This window comes from Sabethes cyaneus, chromosome 1, assembly GCF_943734655.1.
Source record: "Sabethes cyaneus chromosome 1, idSabCyanKW18_F2, whole genome shotgun sequence".
Classification (NCBI taxonomy): domain Eukaryota; kingdom Metazoa; phylum Arthropoda; class Insecta; order Diptera; family Culicidae; genus Sabethes; species Sabethes cyaneus.
In genome coordinates, this window is record NC_071353.1 from 156,155,050 (window position 1) to 156,172,237 (window position 17,188).

General features: G+C 38.5%; 2 protein-coding genes across 2 annotated transcripts in view; both read left to right on the forward strand.

The window, feature by feature from the left end:
* The window catches only part of LOC128732346 (uncharacterized), a 174,921-nt gene that overhangs the window by 76,396 nt on the left and 81,337 nt on the right, over positions 1–17,188 (forward strand). The window lies entirely within an intron of this gene.
* LOC128745358 (protein gone early) overlaps positions 15,285–17,188 on the forward strand; it is a 337,621-nt gene continuing 335,717 nt past the window's right edge. Inside the window, exon 1 of the mRNA XM_053842410.1 lies at positions 15,285–15,294. The gene's annotated coding sequence lies outside the window, so the exon portion shown is untranslated. The remainder of the gene's footprint in view (positions 15,295–17,188) is intronic.

Consider the following 17,188-nt stretch of genomic DNA (forward strand, 5'->3'; position numbering starts at 1 on the left):
ATAGCCGAGAGATACTACTTAAGGCCGAAAACGGATCGCAAATCGCTTTAGAGAGCGGGAATGGAAAAAGCGGTGCTGTAAGACTGAAAGTGTCCAAATAACCAAATAACGCTTCCAGACCAGGAAGTGGACGAAAAACGCTTCTGAAAGCCAGAAAATGTAATTCTGTTTTAGTTTTAGTTTTGTCCAATCAATGTTTCAAGTTGCTTTTTGTCCAATTTCGCTTTAATTTTGTTTCTGTTTTGTCTCACAGTTCTGTTTTGATATAATTATTGTCTCAATTAGTGTGGCTTCAGCTTTTTAAAAAAATTTGTTCTAATTTTGTAGCAATTCAGTCCAGATCTTGTGAGTGCTGAATTTACTGTAATTTTAGTTAAATTTGGAGTAGGGTATTTTGCTTTAGTTTTATCTCAAATTTGTCTTGTTTTTGTTCTAATTTCCTCATATTATTGTCCCTAATTTTTCGGAATCAGAAACGTTTATATGTTTATTCGGTTCTCCGAGTCACAAGGCATGCGGAAGAGGCCAATTTAATTGGGCTTTTGCTTTGGGTGCAAATTCTTTGCGCGCGCCATTAGAGAAACTGGACCGCGCATTTCTTAAGGTGCGTCTACATTTTTTTTATTTCTTCATTTATTTTATGCCGCCGTTGTTGGTCGTCCGACATGACTTGACCGGGGTTCAATCCTCGGATCTAGACCTGCTTCAATGATCTGTGAGGCGAAAGACTCTACCTTTCCCTATTTCCCATTGAGATTATAACTATCAGACTCGTATTTCGAATAAATGCAATCTTGTTGAATAAGAACGATCAAAGTGCAAGTGAAATTTTTGCGTAACTGAAAAACTAATCGAATTCGAGAAATTTTAGACTCTTTCATAAAACATTAGTCAATAACAAGACCACCAAAAACTATCAATATTGATTCAGCGCGAGCCGGCCACAGATCTACTGACCTCTATTACTTTCCTTCAGTTGGGTCACCCCTGCGAAATGGTACTTTCTACGAAAAGATTTTTCGTGAAATGGTACATCTCGCGTAAGGTTTTTCGTGAAATGATATACTGCGAAACTCTATATTCCGCGTTATGGTCAACCGAGAATTTGTGTTCCGCAAAATGGTATTCGGCGAAATGGTTTATAATGATGGCGACTATTTAAATGCTATTTTATCAGGCTGAGCAATGGGGGGAGTTGTTTTCTACTTTACTGTGAGGAAAGCTTGTATATTAAAACACCCATGAACTCCCCAGAAACTTGCAAAACTCAAGATTGTGACAAAGGTCATCCGAGATTCACGATTTATGTACAACACAGTTTAATTTGTGGCAATACGAAGTTTGTCGGGTCAGCTAGTGTGTAACATAAATGCCGGTTTAAAATTTGACCGAACTTTACAATTAAATTAATTTTGAAACGTGTAACCCTTTCTTCGGTGATAAAATTACGGATTTTCCCCCAGCAAAGTCGTGCAAGGTATGCAAGCATGTGATCTTAATTAAAATCTAGCTCCGTACCGTAACGCACATATGACTAATTTTTCAGTTTCGAAAGTGCGAAAAACCTGAGCAGGAAGTAGGTAAGTGAAAGAAAGAAATAAAGCAAAAAACTACTTTAAAAAACACACCCGAAGGCGTTGGGGGCGCGGGGGGAAGCTCTTTTTCTTTAATTGTTTTATCTGCTTTTTATTGGCGCGTTAAATTCGACCAAAAAGCTCTGGGGTAAGCTAAAAAGGCAATTCGAAAGCCCCGTCGTCGCATCGCATCGCCTCGGCTGGCTGGCTGCCCATTTACGTAACCCGGTTTTATTTGATGGCTTGCTTCTTGCTGGCGAGCTCTTTTTCCTGTGTATTTAAAGTTGATTATACCATCTACCGGTAATGGTCTTCTATCGGATCACGCATAAAAAGGTGGAAAGTGGGGAGGGAGCTCAATTAATTCGCACTATCAATTGAGCCGGATCGATCAATCGTTCGATCCAATCGAAGCCGAACGACGGCGGAGTAGAGTGACACCCAACAAACCGAAATGCGGAAATTTTCCCTCCGGGAAATGGACAATTTCCGTTAGGCAAACTTCTGACCTTTAGCGGTGCTCACGTGCCGCCGCCCAGAGCCAGAGCCAGAGCCAAAGAGAGATCGATTAGCACCTTGTTTTTCGGGGGTTCCGTTTCATAAGCGGCCGATACGCGTAGCGAAGGGAAAAGCCCAAAATTAAAACGTTTTTGAACGCTGACCTCCTTTCAGAGACCTATCGACCCTCCTCCTGTTGTCTTGACTGTAAAATGTAAAATGTTTTGAAAGCCCCACCTCCCCCCTATTACGGGGAGGGAGCCCGATTACAGCAGGAATTCTAGCGCGGATTGACCGACAGGTTGGTCGATAGAGAACCCTACCGACCTGGGGAATTAACGTTCGAAGGCACCTAAACGGGGTCAGAGTTAAGCAGTTAACTCACACTTCTCCTGTCTGGCTGGTTGAGTGAAAAATTTTGTTTTTTTTTCTTTCATTACTTTTTTCGACGATTTACTAACCAAAGTGGCTCAAGGCTCCACTGTGTGTGTGTGATTTATTGCATAGTTTTGTTTTCTTTTTTTGCGCTTTACCCTGGACCCTGGAGTAATTTCAACCCAAAAGCGTGAGAAGCATTTTAAAGCACTCTCTCCCTCTCCAGTACTGGTACTGGTCAAGCTACTGGCATATGGCGCATAAAGTATTCGGCGCGCAAAAATATTATTATTCCCGCCGTGTAAGCTGCTTTGTGTTTTGTGCAATGTTGGTTTGGTGTGTAAAATGGATTCACATTTCAATAGCAACCTTGATTGCCGCCTGGCTGTTTGCACATCAAACCGATCAAACCGATGGCTTACTTTGACCAAGAAGTTGGTGCGCGGTGGGTTGATAGTTTAAATTTCTTCTCGACTCTTTTGTTGTCTTGACAACCTACAGAATGGCTGAAAATTGTCAATAAAGTGAAAAAGTGACAACAAAAAACGTCGAAACGACGACAAAAGTCGATGACAAGAAGTCAACAATACAATCGAAAAAACGGCCCAAAGCAGAAACAAAAATACGACAGAGAGATGACAACAATGCGACGAAAAGGCGTCGGAAAAACAATACGATGACGGCAAGAAGCCAAAACAGCAACAAAAAACGTTAACGTAATAACGTTTAAAAGTGTCAAAGTAAAAAAGCAGACTTCAAAAAATGAATAGACGACAAAAATACGTTGAAATGATGACAAAAAGACCATGAAAAGACAACAGAAATACGGCAGAGAGATAACAATAAGACGACGCATACGAAAAGAAGGAAACAAAGAGAGGACAAAGGGAAGACGAAAAGACAACAATAAAATGACGAAATGATTATAAAAAAACAGTCGAAAAAAGATGGTGAAACAGGGACAAAAACAGTATGGCAAAAAAAACAATCAAAACCCTTCAAAAAGGTGACAAAATACACGAAAAGACGACAAAAAGGCAACGAAAATTACAGAAATAGAAGAAAAGGCAACAGCAACAAATCGATGAAACGATGCCAAAAGACAGCGCAAAGATTACAATAAAAATCAAAGAAAAGCGAAAAGAGAAGGGAGAGGTCTCAAACCGTCATAGAAAAATATCATGCCTCCAAAAACCCTTACATGCCAAATTTGGGGTCCATTTACTTGATAAGTTGTCAAGTTATGTCCCCCTCTTCAGATGGGGAAGAGATCTCAAACAAGCATAGCAAAAAAATCTGCTTTCGGAAACCCTCACATGCCAAATTAAGTTCCATTTGCTTGATTAGTTCTCGAGTTATGTGGAAATTTGTATTTCATGTGTAGGGGACCCCCCTCCCCTCTTAACTGGTCGAGGGGTCCTAATTCACCATAGAAAAAATTGCTGCCTCCTAAAACCCCCACATGCCAAATTTGGTTCAATTTGGTTGATTAGTTCTGGGGCTATTCAGAAATGTGTGTTTCATTTGTATGCCCCCCCCCCTCGTAGATGGAGGAGGGGTTTTAACCATCATAAGAACCTCCCCCGGCCCTAAAAACCTATGCATACAAATTTTCACGGCGATCGGTTCAGTAGTTTCCGAGTCTGTTAGGTACACTTGTACATCTGTTATTGTAACGAAAATTCTCATAATGCTGAAAAACAAAACCCTTTTTTCATTTTAATGTGTCTACTCTGTTTGTCAGTTTCCCTCATGTTGTCTCCCAGCCGCTTGTAAATCTGACTTCTTCTCGGTAATCCCTATAAATCGACAAAAACCCGTTTTTAAACCTTCCCTTTGTCAATGCAGCAACTTGTACAACTGCTATCGTTCCAATTGCAAGAGAAACGCACCCCTTTACCCATTTGAACCTTTCTTTCCCCTTGTAAGGGACCAACTCCTTTTTTTGTCAACCCCCCCTGCGCTGATTCTTTTATGCCAAAAAGACATGTGTTTGACAAACGACGTTTAACGAAGAAGTTAAGTCCAGTGAAGTTCCGGAGCTATGACGAGCCATACATTCATACTCACGTTCCTCGTCTCCCTACTAGTCGATTCTTTCGCAGGCAGCTTCCTCTTCTGTCGCGTAGCTAATTACCCGGAAAAAAATTTAAAATAAATTTTGTAGTAGAAACAATACATCAACAACAGTTTTTATTGTGAACATTGAAACTTATGGTAAATTTATTGTACAAGTGCCTCAAATTCAAATTTTATTAATATTTTTTTTTTATTTTACGCTATAGAATTGGCCATATCTATACCTATAAAGAAGGATTTCTGTCTGTCTGTCCGTATGTTCCTTATAGAATCGAAAACTACTGAACCAATCGTCATGAAAATATGCACGTAGAGGTTTTTTGGGGCCAGGAAAGGTTTTAATGATGGTTAAAAACCCCTCCCCCCACTAAGAGGGGGGGCTCCCATACAAATGAAACACAAATTTCTGCATAACTCGACAACTAATCAAGCAAATAGAACAAAATTTGGCATGTGGGTGTTTTCGGTGACAAGAACTTATTCTATGGTAAATTGAGACCCCTCCCCTCTTTATAAGGGGAATTAGAACTCCTCTCCTCTTTAAAAGGGGGGGCTTCCATACAAATTTCCTCATAACTCGAGAACTAATCAAGCAAACGGAACCAAATTTGGCATGTGAAGGTTTTCGAGGGCAAGAATATTTTCTATAGTAAATTAGGACCCCTCCGCACTTTAAGAGGGGGAGGGGGGCTCCTGTACCAAAGAAACAATTTTCCTCATAACTCGAGAAGTAATTAAGCAAATGGAACCAAATTTGGCATGTGGGTGTTTTTGGAGACAAAAATTTTTTCTGTGATGAATTGGGACCCCTCCCCGTTTTAGGAGGGGGGATCCTATACACATGAAATATAAATTTCCTCATAACTGAAGAACTAGTCAAGCAAATGGAACAAAATTTGGCATGTAAAAGTTTTCGAGGGCAAGAATATTTACTATGGTAAATAAGGACCCCTCCCCACTTTAAGAGGGGAGGCTCCTATACAAACGAAATACAAAACGAAATACAAATTTCCTCATAACTCGAGAACTAATCAAGAAAATGGAACAAAATTTGGCACGTGGGTGTTTTTGGAGACAAATTTTTTTTCTATGGTGAATTAGGACCCCTCCCCACTTTAGGAAGGGGGGCTCCTATATAAATGAAATGCAAATTTCCTCATAACTCGAAAATTAATCAAGCAAATGGAACCAAATTTGGCATGTGAAAGTTTTCGAGGGCATGAATATTTTCTATGGTGAATTAGAACCCCTCCCCTCTTTAAGAGGGGGGGCTCCTATACAAACGAAATACAAATTTCCTCATAAATCGAGAATTAATCAAGCAAATGAAACCAAATTTGGCATGTGAAAGTTTTCGAGGGCAAGAATATTTTCTATGGTGAATTAGGACCCCTCCAACCTGAAAAGAGGGGGGGTCCTATACAAACGAAATACAAATTTCCTCATAACTCGAGAACTAATCAAGCAAATGGAACCAAATTTTGCACGTGGGTGTTTTTGGAGACAAAAATTTTTTCCATGATGAATTGGGACCGCTACTCACTTTAGGAGGGGGGGCTCCTATACAAATGAAATTCAAATTTCCTCATAACTCGAAAAGTAATCAAGCAAATAGAACCAAATTTGGCATGTGGAGGTTTCTGGAGGCAAAAATATTTTCTATGGTGGATTGGGACCCCTCCCAACTTTAAGAGGGGGTGCTTCTACACAAATGAAATACAAATTTCTTCAGAATTCGAGAACTAATCAAGCAAATGGAACCAAATTTGGCATGTGGTAGATTTTGGAGTCTTGAATTTATTTTACGATAGTTAGAGACCTCTCACCCCTGTGGTGGTAAGTGGTTTTGGACGCAAGATTTTTTTCTATGGTGAATTGAGACGCCTCTCTTCTTTAGAAAGCGAGTTATGGCCCATCTCCCCTTTAAGAGGGTGGGCTTCCATACAAATGAAATGCAAATTTCCTCTTATCTCGAGAACTAATCAATCAAATGGAACCAAATTTGGCATGTGGGAGTTTTAGATGGCAGAAATTTTTTCTATGGTGAATTACAACCCCTTCCCCTTTTAAGAGGGGAGCTCCCATACAAATGAAATTCAAATTTCCTTATAACTTGAGAACTAATCAAGCAAATGAAACCAAATTTGGCATGTGGGAGATGTTGGAGTCTTGAATTTATTTTACGATAGTTACCTCTCACCCCTGTGGTAGGGGGATATGGACTCTCATACAAATAAAACAAAAATTTTTGCGAAACTCAAAAACTAATCGAACTCGAGAAATTCGAGACTCTTCCATAAAACATTAGTCAATACAAGACCACAAAAACTATCTATAGTAACACTAGATCATTCAGGACGAGACGGTCGCGAGTGTTGCCGGTGATCCGCCGTCGGAAGCGCCGCCCACTGGGGGGCTTGCAAAACTCGAGATTGTGACAAAGATCATCCGAGATTCATGATTTATGTACAACACAGGTTAATTTGTGGCAATACGAAGTTTGTCGGGTCAGCTAGTTTCATCATAAATTTATTGCCTTTTTTAATAGTATTTGATTTTTTCACCTAAAAAAATTTCCATAAAAGGACGATAAATTTTACTGTAAATGAAAATTTTGGTTAGCGAAAAACTAGATTTTTTTATTGTTAAGATACTCAACAACCCGTCATTTTTATGGTAAAATCTCTGGAAACCATGAAAGTTATGGTGGACAACAATAAGTTTGATAGTTTGGTTATCTTTTCGGACGATAACTTTTATTGTTTTTACTGTATTTTGTATCCTACTGTTACCATAATTTATAGCTTCGTGTTATGGTTATTTTTTTTCCGGGTATGCATTGGTTTGCTCTATGAAAATCACTATAATGGCAGCTAAACAAAGGTCTTGCTTTACCATATATTGTTCTTCGGTGGAACCCCCTCTTTTCTCAAAGTTATTTGCACAACTCTATATGTCTAGTGTACCAAGTGTGATGAAGAACCATCCAGGCGTTTCAGAGTTAGGGCCTCCCCACTGTTATGAATCCCCCCTCCCTTTTGTCAACCCCTTTAGTACTGATTCCCTTATGTTATGTTATGTTTGATGAAGAGTCGCCCAGTCATTTCGGAGTTATGGCCGCCCCCTGTCCCTCTTATCAACCCCCCCAGTGCTGATTCCCTTATATCAAGGAATATGTTTGCCAAGTTTGGTGGAGATCGGTCAAGGCGTTCTGGACTTATGGTGGAACATACATACAAACATGCTCACGCTCACTTTTATATGTATAGAAGATATAACTCGAAAACTAAAGGGCCTGCAAAAAAAGATCTATGGGTAACGTTTAGAAAAGCCTCTGAATTTTCATAAAAAAATACTGGAGAAAATATCTGGAAACTGGAAATCTACACTGAAAAAAGAGCATTTTAAAAACTAAAAATCGAAAAAAGGCCATCTCAGAAATTGGTGAATTTTTATCTGAACATAGATAATCATATGGCCTACAAAGTCTTCACATATCAAAATGATCGCTTCAATCTTTAGCAAGCTCTGTGAACGAATTGTTTTCCTTTCTAGAACTGCAAACTACAAATTCACTTTTTTGTGTTTCATAAAACGGTTTAACAGTGTGCGTGAATTAAGCTAATGGCGTACACAAAATGCATAAAACATTTGGTTGTCGTACTCTCATATGGGTGTGTGAAGGCAAGCGACATTTATGCAAAGGTGTAGTATTTGACCTAAGCTTCAAGGTGAAGCACTAATTTGATATACCCAGTTGCCCCATTTTAGCCAATTAGCCTAAATTAGCGATAACTTTGTAAGGAAATGTCCTAGAGATTTGCGGCCTTCCGCAGAAACTTGTGTTGTAAGTGTTTGCTATTTCCCATTTCCGCTTTTCCCATTTCATTTTGTTCGTGTGGTTTTTTGGTTCAGTGGTTCGTTCTTTTCAACATCTGCCTTGGTGGCATCTTTGCATCCCCTTTTTGTCTTTTTCCAGTGATTTGGTTGGTTTTAATTTTTATTGACTTTTGTTGCGTTTTTGGTTGCTCGGAATGTCGTCGTTTTGTCCTCATTTGTCGTCTGCTTTAGCATTTCATGTCGCTGTCGTTGTCTCTTCGTCGCATTTTCTGCATCTATTTTTTAACTTTTTCGTCGGTTCTCTCTCTCTCTCTCTCTCTCTTGTCGACATTCTTTGTCGCTTTATTGGCGTTTTTCGGTGTCTTTTCGTCATATTTTTGTCGTCTACCGTCTTCGATTTTCATCGGTTTTTCGTCATCTTTACACCGCCTTTTCATCGTTCTTTCCATTTTATCGTTCTATGTTGCTTTTTCGTGATCTTTTCGTAGTTGTTTCGACGCGTTTTCGTCCGTCTTTTTGCCATCTCTCCGTCGTATTTTTATCGTCTTTTCATGCGCGGCTCGCCATCTTTACATCACATTGTCAATCCGTTTATGCTTTCTTCGCTTTTTTTTGACGTTTTCTTATCGTTTTTGTCGTCATTTTTGTTGTTGGTGTTTCGGTCTTTTCAGCACCTTTTCTCGTCTTCCTTTTTGTTTTGTTTTTTTGACGACTTTTTGCCATATTTGTCGTGTTTTTTTTATTGCTGTTTTCGTCCTCTTCGTCGTATTTTCATGTTATTTCCGTCGTTTAACACTGTTAAACGCACTGTTTTTAACACTGCTAAACATCTTTTTCTCGTATTTGTTTGTTTGGACGCCTTATTGAGGCCTTCTTCACCTTTCTTGTGTTTTCCTTCTCTTTGTCAGGCGTGTTTTTTTTTTTGTTATTTTTGTTGTTTGTTTTGCCATCTTTTCATCGTATTTTCGTCTTCTCTGCATCGTTTCTTTGTTTCTTCCGAGCGATTTGTTGTCATATTTTATCGTCCTTTATGGTGTTTTTGGTTGATTGTGCTTTGTGCGTTTTTTTTTCGGCATTTTTTCATCGTATTTTTGTCGTCTTCTGTCTTTTTACACTTTTCGCCTATTTGTCATTATCTTTTCGTCATGTTCCCATCGGGTTTTTTACTGACTTTTTTAACGTTCTTTCGACATCTTTTTGTTGCCTGTTTACTGCCTTTTTGTCGTTCTTTCGTCGGCTTTTTGTCATCTCTTTGCAAATAAATAAATAAATTTCTCTTTGAAATAAATCAGTAGATCTGGCATCACTGCCTGGCAGATGAACAAACCAAGGCAGGCCATGGGTATGTGTTAGGCTAGTCACGAGAACCAAGCTAAAACTGGAACTGTATCATATTGAAGACGAAGTTTTTCAGCTTTTAAGCGCAGGACTGCGTACGGGAAAATAATGAAGGTCATTCCACAAAATCCAAAAATCCAAGCACGAAACACTGATCGATTTTGAGTGCTAAAAACTCAACAGCGCTTAAAATGCCGCCAACAACGGTAAAACCCCGTTGATAAAAGTGACGAAAAATGCAAAAACGGAGTCACAAAACGACGAACAGATGACAGAATTGTGACCCGTAAAGATGGCAAAACGAGCATAAAAACGAGCGAGAAAAAGACGTTGAAAAAACAACGAAAATACGATGGAAAGCCAACAACATCGAAAACACGACAAAACACCCTAAAATAGTTAGACAGATGTAAATAAAAAGCAACAGAAAATTTAAAAAAAATGATTAAAAACATACAGACGCCTGACTGACAGACAGAAATTCACTTTTATAGGTATAGATTTGCAGGTTTGCTGAAAAGTGTAAATATTTGCTCTTTCGTATTTCCGCTTATCCCATTTCATTTTTTTCGTGTGGTTTTTGGTTCAGTGTTCTTATATGAAGAAGCAAAAGAGGTTACCTAAACTATTTCATTTTATTAAACCCATGGTTTTATGCATTTTGACGCTTGACCGAACATATTTACTTGGAGCTGGTATATTTGTTGGCTGCTTCCGGTACCTTCCGAGACGGCCAACTCAACCAGCAGCAACAAGCGAATAGAAGCGCGAGAGGTGATCGGTTTAAATTATTTGATAAGAAGCGAACAATTAAAATCAATCGAATTAAGTAGAATTAAAATCAGTGAGCGAAAATTCTTCAAATCTTTGAACATTATGTTTAATCCTTAAAAGAACATTTTGTCGACATGATAGCTGCAAGTGACGATAATTCTGGTCGTTTTGTTGTCGCGAGCAGCATATTTCCTGCCAATTCCTGAACTTCAGCAGCCAGATCATCACCATCACGGCAGCGAAACGAGTGCTCCAGCTCCAACACACGTTCAGCATACTTCCCTTTCCTCAGCAGCCGATGAATACGACCGACCGGGAACTGCAAACGTGCACGACTCGAGCATGACTTTCGTTTGCCCTTGATACTTTCTCCTTTGTCGCGTCCAGACATGCCAGTAAGATGTTGGCACTAGCTTAGCTAGCGTTTCCCGTTTGAATAACGCTGTTCGCCGGCTTACCTCGTGTTATGTACCAGAGCAAGCGACAAGAATCGGTCCCGCCTATTTTTCGTGGTCCTTCATTCTATCATCTACGTTAAAGAAAATGGAGCATTTCAATTTCAGTCTGAACAAAAGAGCAAAGTTACCAGTGAGCCGTTCGCCTTTTGCTGCAAAAGAAAAATTACGTGCGCCCAAAAACCAGCAGTAGTAATTTCGCAGCTGGAATTTTGGATTTATCCGCACGCAGACGGGCAGATTGTGCGGTGACGAGAAGACCAATCTGCAGCTGGCTGTCCGTATCGACGGAGAAAGGAACAAACTTTTCTTCGGAGTTACTAGAGGTGTTTTGCTAAACATACAAGCTGTTGTATTGTCCAAAAAAAGTGAGGAGAATGCCGATATTTCTAACAGTTGTATCAATTACCAGACACCGTTCTTTTAAGGATGAAAACATTCTTTTAGGAAGATATAAAAGATTATAGTTCTCCGCTGATCACAATAAAGTTTATAGGGCCAGCAGTATTTATTAAAATAAAATATTGGGTTTAGTTTTATTGCGTTTTCCTGCGCATTTGTTGCGGTGAATCAGTGTTTAATTTGGTGTTAACTTGGTTTTAATTGCTATTACTTATTCACGACAGACAATTTTTCAACGTGACGATTATTGAATATTGAGCACAATAAGGAATTATCAAGGCAAACAGCAATCAAGAACAGCACAGCAATGATAGAATTTCATTAAGTTCTCTTGTAACTTTGTTATAGTAGAATTAAATGGAATTTTCCATCGAGTTTCTCGTTGATTTCAGAAATGTACCAAGACTTGCTCGATAATAATTGGAAATTATTCCAACCAATCACAAAGCGACAATTTCTAGTACGACCGAGTTAGAGTTATTTTCAATTTTTCAATTACGCGCATTGAAAATCAATAATTTTTTAAATTTTCAATATTTTCCAATTCGATTTTCCGATTAATTGGTGTAAATATCTTGGAAATCTATTGAAAATTGGCTGAATTGTAAGCCGAAGTGTGAAAACGCGTTTCCACATTGTTGACGTCATTTCCAACAAACAATCACGAAGCGAGAATTCTGGTAAAACACAGGTTCATTATTTTCAATTTTTCAATAGTTTAACATCAAGAATCCATACTTTTCTTCATTTGGGCCAATTCTTAGAAGATTTTCCAGTCGATTGGTGTAAGAATGCTGAAAATCGATCGGGAAACCACTAAGCTATTAGCGTTCAAAACCTGACCACTTTTCGAGAAAGATTTTTTGGAGTGACCCCCTATACCAGCTACCTTCCTGAAAGACGTAGTCCTACGTCAAAAAAGAAGTATAGAGAATTATTCCGTTGCAAATCTTATTATATTATTCATTCACTCTAAAAGACAATTAATGTGAAATCAACGACTAAGTTCCAGTTTGGCTTGTAAACACATAATACATAATAACTTTTTATTGAAAAGAGATAGAAGGATAATTTCTTCGACAAAGTTGTAGCAAAAAATTATTTAAGTAACTTTGCCGAAGACATAGTAGGCGTATTTTTTACATTTTCTATCTCACAGGGCGTTTTATATGAAGGCCTCTCGAAAATCACTTTTTCACTAATTACTTCAAATTTAATGGTTTTATTGCATCATAATGTTTCACAAAGTTGTTTCTCTTGTCAAAAGACAAATTTTTGTAGAACATTGTATGTTGAAAACTCATACGTATAACGAGTTCTAATGTTTTTCCTGTGTTTTGTTAGTCTTTTTCAGAATAGAATATCTCAAAAAGGGGCAAACGGAAAAAATCAAACTGGCCGTTTCTGAAAGCTTGAAATTTTATTTTAAACATAGGTGAAAATAAAAAACTGGGTTTTTCTCTAACTCGAGTAATTTCAGTTTAATTATTACATGTTCGGCCATTTTCTGCTATGCAACATTTTCTAATATCTTCTTGAAGACGATTAGAGCCAGAGTCAATAGTAAAAAAGAAATTTGTCGTACCATGACATAATTTCTTCTGATTGTCACGTAAAATAGTCTTTAAATTTCGAATAGAACATCAGTTTTCTATCTGCACCAGCTGCTTAGGATAAATACCAATCTTTCAATTTCCATTACTTTGCAAATGTGGTTTTTCTCCACCATAAATAATGTCTTTTTGAGAAAATTTTCAATCAATAATAAAAACAAAACAAGTTTTTGTTGGTTATTCCACACGTAATATTGCAAATTATTATTTCAGTTGTTTATGTAATTTATTAATCACAAGTAGGTATGTCGAAAGAGCTTCAACCTTCAACTTCAACCTACTTATATCAGAATGTCATTGATTTGGAAACACAAACAGTACTAATTTATTTAAGAGAATCAAAAAATGTTTTGTTTTTGAATTATTTCATTGTTGTTAGCAATATTGCAAATTGGCAATTCGGTTGAATTTCCTAACGTGAGATTCCCTGAATTTTCGCACACATTTATTTCGCGTTTCTTGTACCTATCCTCTTAATAGTTAATAGTTAGTGTAGCCGAAAAGCGTTCCAGGATTTCACAGTTCACTCGTGGAATGGAACAAACGGTTTTACACTCGCTAAAAAATTCCGAGTAGTATTCCCGTCATTAGAATCCTCCAGCCAGGTAGTGGTTCGCTAATTTGAATCTCTCAAATAAATTAGTACCTACTGTTTGCAAAGCAAAGCCATCGGTATAGACGTCCTTCAGAACTTGGCCCTTCTTTATCGACAGACTTCCCAGCCGGTTATTAGGCTATAGGAAAATTACGGGGCTAGTGCAAAGATCCTCTTAACTCTATAGCGGCACCGTCCAGTCGAGATTCCAACATCGTGGCCAGTCGTCGTGGCTTGTTAGGCCAGCATTGTACCCCGGAGCTAACTAGGCGAGCCGCCTACTGTTTATGTTTTCAAATTAACGATATTCTGATATAAGCGGGTTGAAATTTTCGAAAAGGTTCTATGCTTTGTTTTCTCTTTTGCCTCTTTCGACATACCTACTTGTGATTAAAAATTGACTTAAACAACTGAAATAATAATTTGTAATATTACGTGTGGAATAACCAAACAAAACATGTTTTGGTTTTTATTATTAATTAATATTTATTATCGAACATAAACATAAACATAAAATTTTCTCAAAAAGACATTATTGATAGTAGATTAACCACATTTACAAAGTAATAAAAATTGAAAGATTGATATGTATCCCTAACAGCTAGTGCAGATAGAAAACTGATGTTATATCCGGAATTCGGAGACTATTTGGTCGGTGTTACGTCAGACAAAACAAAACTCTGACTTCGATAAAAACGCGTTCAAAGTTTGCTACGTTTTATGATTAATCTTTCAAAATCATCTCCTAATTCTGACTGTTTGTAACTTTTATGAAATCTGATAAGAGTAAAATGCAGCTAAGAAAATTCTTGATCTTTTGCTGTCATTAGGACGTATGAATAAAACAGTTGGATTTGCTTTGCTTTTCCCGTGAAATCTTATGGGTGAATTTGCTCTAATTCTTTTATTCATACTGCCTATTAACTCATTTTTTTTAATTTTGCGACTTGGTCCGGTTTGATTTAACACCGCCCATTTTACGTGACAATCAGAAGAAATTAGGTCATGGTACGACAAATTTCTTTTTTACTATTGACTTGGCTGTTGGCTCTAATAGTCTTCAAGAAGATATTAGAAAATGCTGCATAGTGTAAAATGGTCAAACATGGAATAATTAAACTGAAATTACTCGAGTGACAGAAAAATCAGATTTTTATTTTCACATATGTTTGAAATAAAATTTCAAGCTTTCAGAAACGGCCAAGTTTGATTTTTTAAGATACTTTATTCTGAAAAAGACTAAAAAACACAGGAAAAACGCTAGAACTCGTTATACGTATGAGTTTTCAACATACAATGTTCTACAAAAATTTGTCTATTGATTCAGCGCGAGGCGGCCACAGATCTACTGACCTCTATTACTTTCCTTCAGCTGGGTCACCCCTGCGAAATGGTACGAAATGGTGAAATGGTACATTCCGCGTAAGGTTTTTCGTGAAATGATATACTGCGAAACTCTATATTCCGCGTTATGGTCAACCGAGCATTTGTGTTCCGCAAAATGGTATTCGGCGAAATGGTTTGTAATGATGGCGACTATTTAAATGCTATCCACTTTATTTTATCAGGCTGAGCAATGGGGGGAGTTGTTTTCTACTTTACTGTGAGGAAAGCTTGTACATTAAAACACCCATGAACTCCCCAGAAACTTGCAAAACTCGAGATTGTGACAAAGGCAATCCGAGATTCACGATTTATGTACAACACAGTTAAATTTGTGGCAATACGAAGTTTGTCGGGTCAGCTAGTGTGTAACATAAATGCCGGTTTAAAATTTGACCAAACTTTACAATTAAATTAATTTTGAAACGTGTAACCCTTTCTTCGGTGATAAAATTACGGATTTTCCCCCAGCAAAGTCGTTGCCAGCTACGAGTGCAAGGTATGCAAGCATGTGATCTTAATTAAAATCTAGCTCCGTACCGTAACGCACATATGACTAATTTTTCAGTTTCGAAAGTGCGAAAAACCTGAGCAGGAAGTAGGTAAGTGAAAGAAAGAAATAAAGCAAAAAACTACTTTAAAAAACACACCCGAAGGCGTTGGGGGCGCGGGGGGAAGCTCTTTTTCTTTAATTGTTTTATCTGCTTTTTATTGGCGCGTTAAATTCGACCAAAAAGCTCTGGGGTAAGCTAAAAAGGCAATTCGAAAGCCCCGTCGTCGCATCGCATCGCCTCGGCTGGCTGGCTGCCCATTTACGTAACCCGGTTTTATTTGATGGCTTACTTCTTGCTGGCGAGCTCTTTTTCCTGTGTATTTAAAGTTGATTATACCATCTACCGGTAATGGTCTTCTATCGGATCACGCATAAAAAGGTGGAAAGTGGGGAGGGAGCTCAATTAATTCGCACTATCAATTGAGCCGGATCGATCAATCGATCGATCCAATCGAAGCCGAACGACGGCGGAGTAGAGTGACACCCAACAAACCGAAATGCGGAAATTTTCCCACCGGGAAATGGACAATTTCCGTTAGGCAAACTTCTGACCTTTAGCGGTGCTCACGTGCCGCCGCCCAGAGCCAGAGCCAGAGCCAAAGAGAGATCGATTAGCACCTTGTTTTTCGGGGATTCCGTTTCATAAGCGGCCGATACGCGCAGCGAAGGGAAAAGCCCAAAATTAAAACGCTTTTGAACGCTGACCTCCTTTCAGAGACCTATCGACCCTCCTCCTGTTGTCTTGACTGTAAAATGTAAAATGTTTTGAAAGCCCCACCTCCCCCCTATTACGGGGAGGGAGCCCGATTACAGCAGGAATTCTAGCACGGGTTGACCGACAGGTTGGTTGATAGAAAACCCGACCGACCTGGGAAATTAACGTTCGAAGGCACCTAAACGAGGTCAAAGTTAAGCAGTTAACTCACACTTCTCCTGTCTGGCTGGTTGAGTGAAAAATTTTGTTTTATTTTTCTTTCATTACTTTTTTCGACGATTTACTAACCAAAGTGGCTCAAGGCTCCACTGTGTGGTGTGATTTATTGCACAGTTTTGTTTTTTGTTTTTTTTTGCGCTTTACCCTGGACCCTGGAGGAATTTCAACCCAAAAGCGTGAGAAGCATTTTAAAGCACTCTCTCCCTCTCCAGTACTGTGGTCAAGCTACTGGCATATGGCGCATAAAGTAATCGGCGCGCAAAAATATTATTATTCCCGCCGTGTAAGCTGCTTTGTGTTTTGTGCAATGTTGGTTTGGTGTGTAAAATGGATTCACATTTCAATAGCAACCTTGATTGCCGCCTGGCTGTTTGCACATCAAACCGATCAAACCGATGGCTTACTTTGACCAAGAAGTTGGTGCGCGGTGGGTTGATAGTTTAAATTTCTTCTCGACTCTTTTGTTGTCTTGACAACCTACAGAATGGCTGAAAATTGTCAATAAAGTGAAAAAGTGACAACAAAAAACGCCGAAACGACAACAAAAGTCGATGACAAGATGACAACAATACAGTCGAAAAAACGGCCCAAAGCAGAAACAAAAATACGACAGAGAGATAACAACAATACGACGAAAAGGCGCCGGAAAAACAATACGGTGACGGCAAGAAGACAAAACAGCAACAAAAAACGTTAACGTAACAACGTTTAAAAGTGTCAAAGTAAAAAAGCAGACTTTTAAAAATGACGAACAGACGACAAAAATACGTTGAAA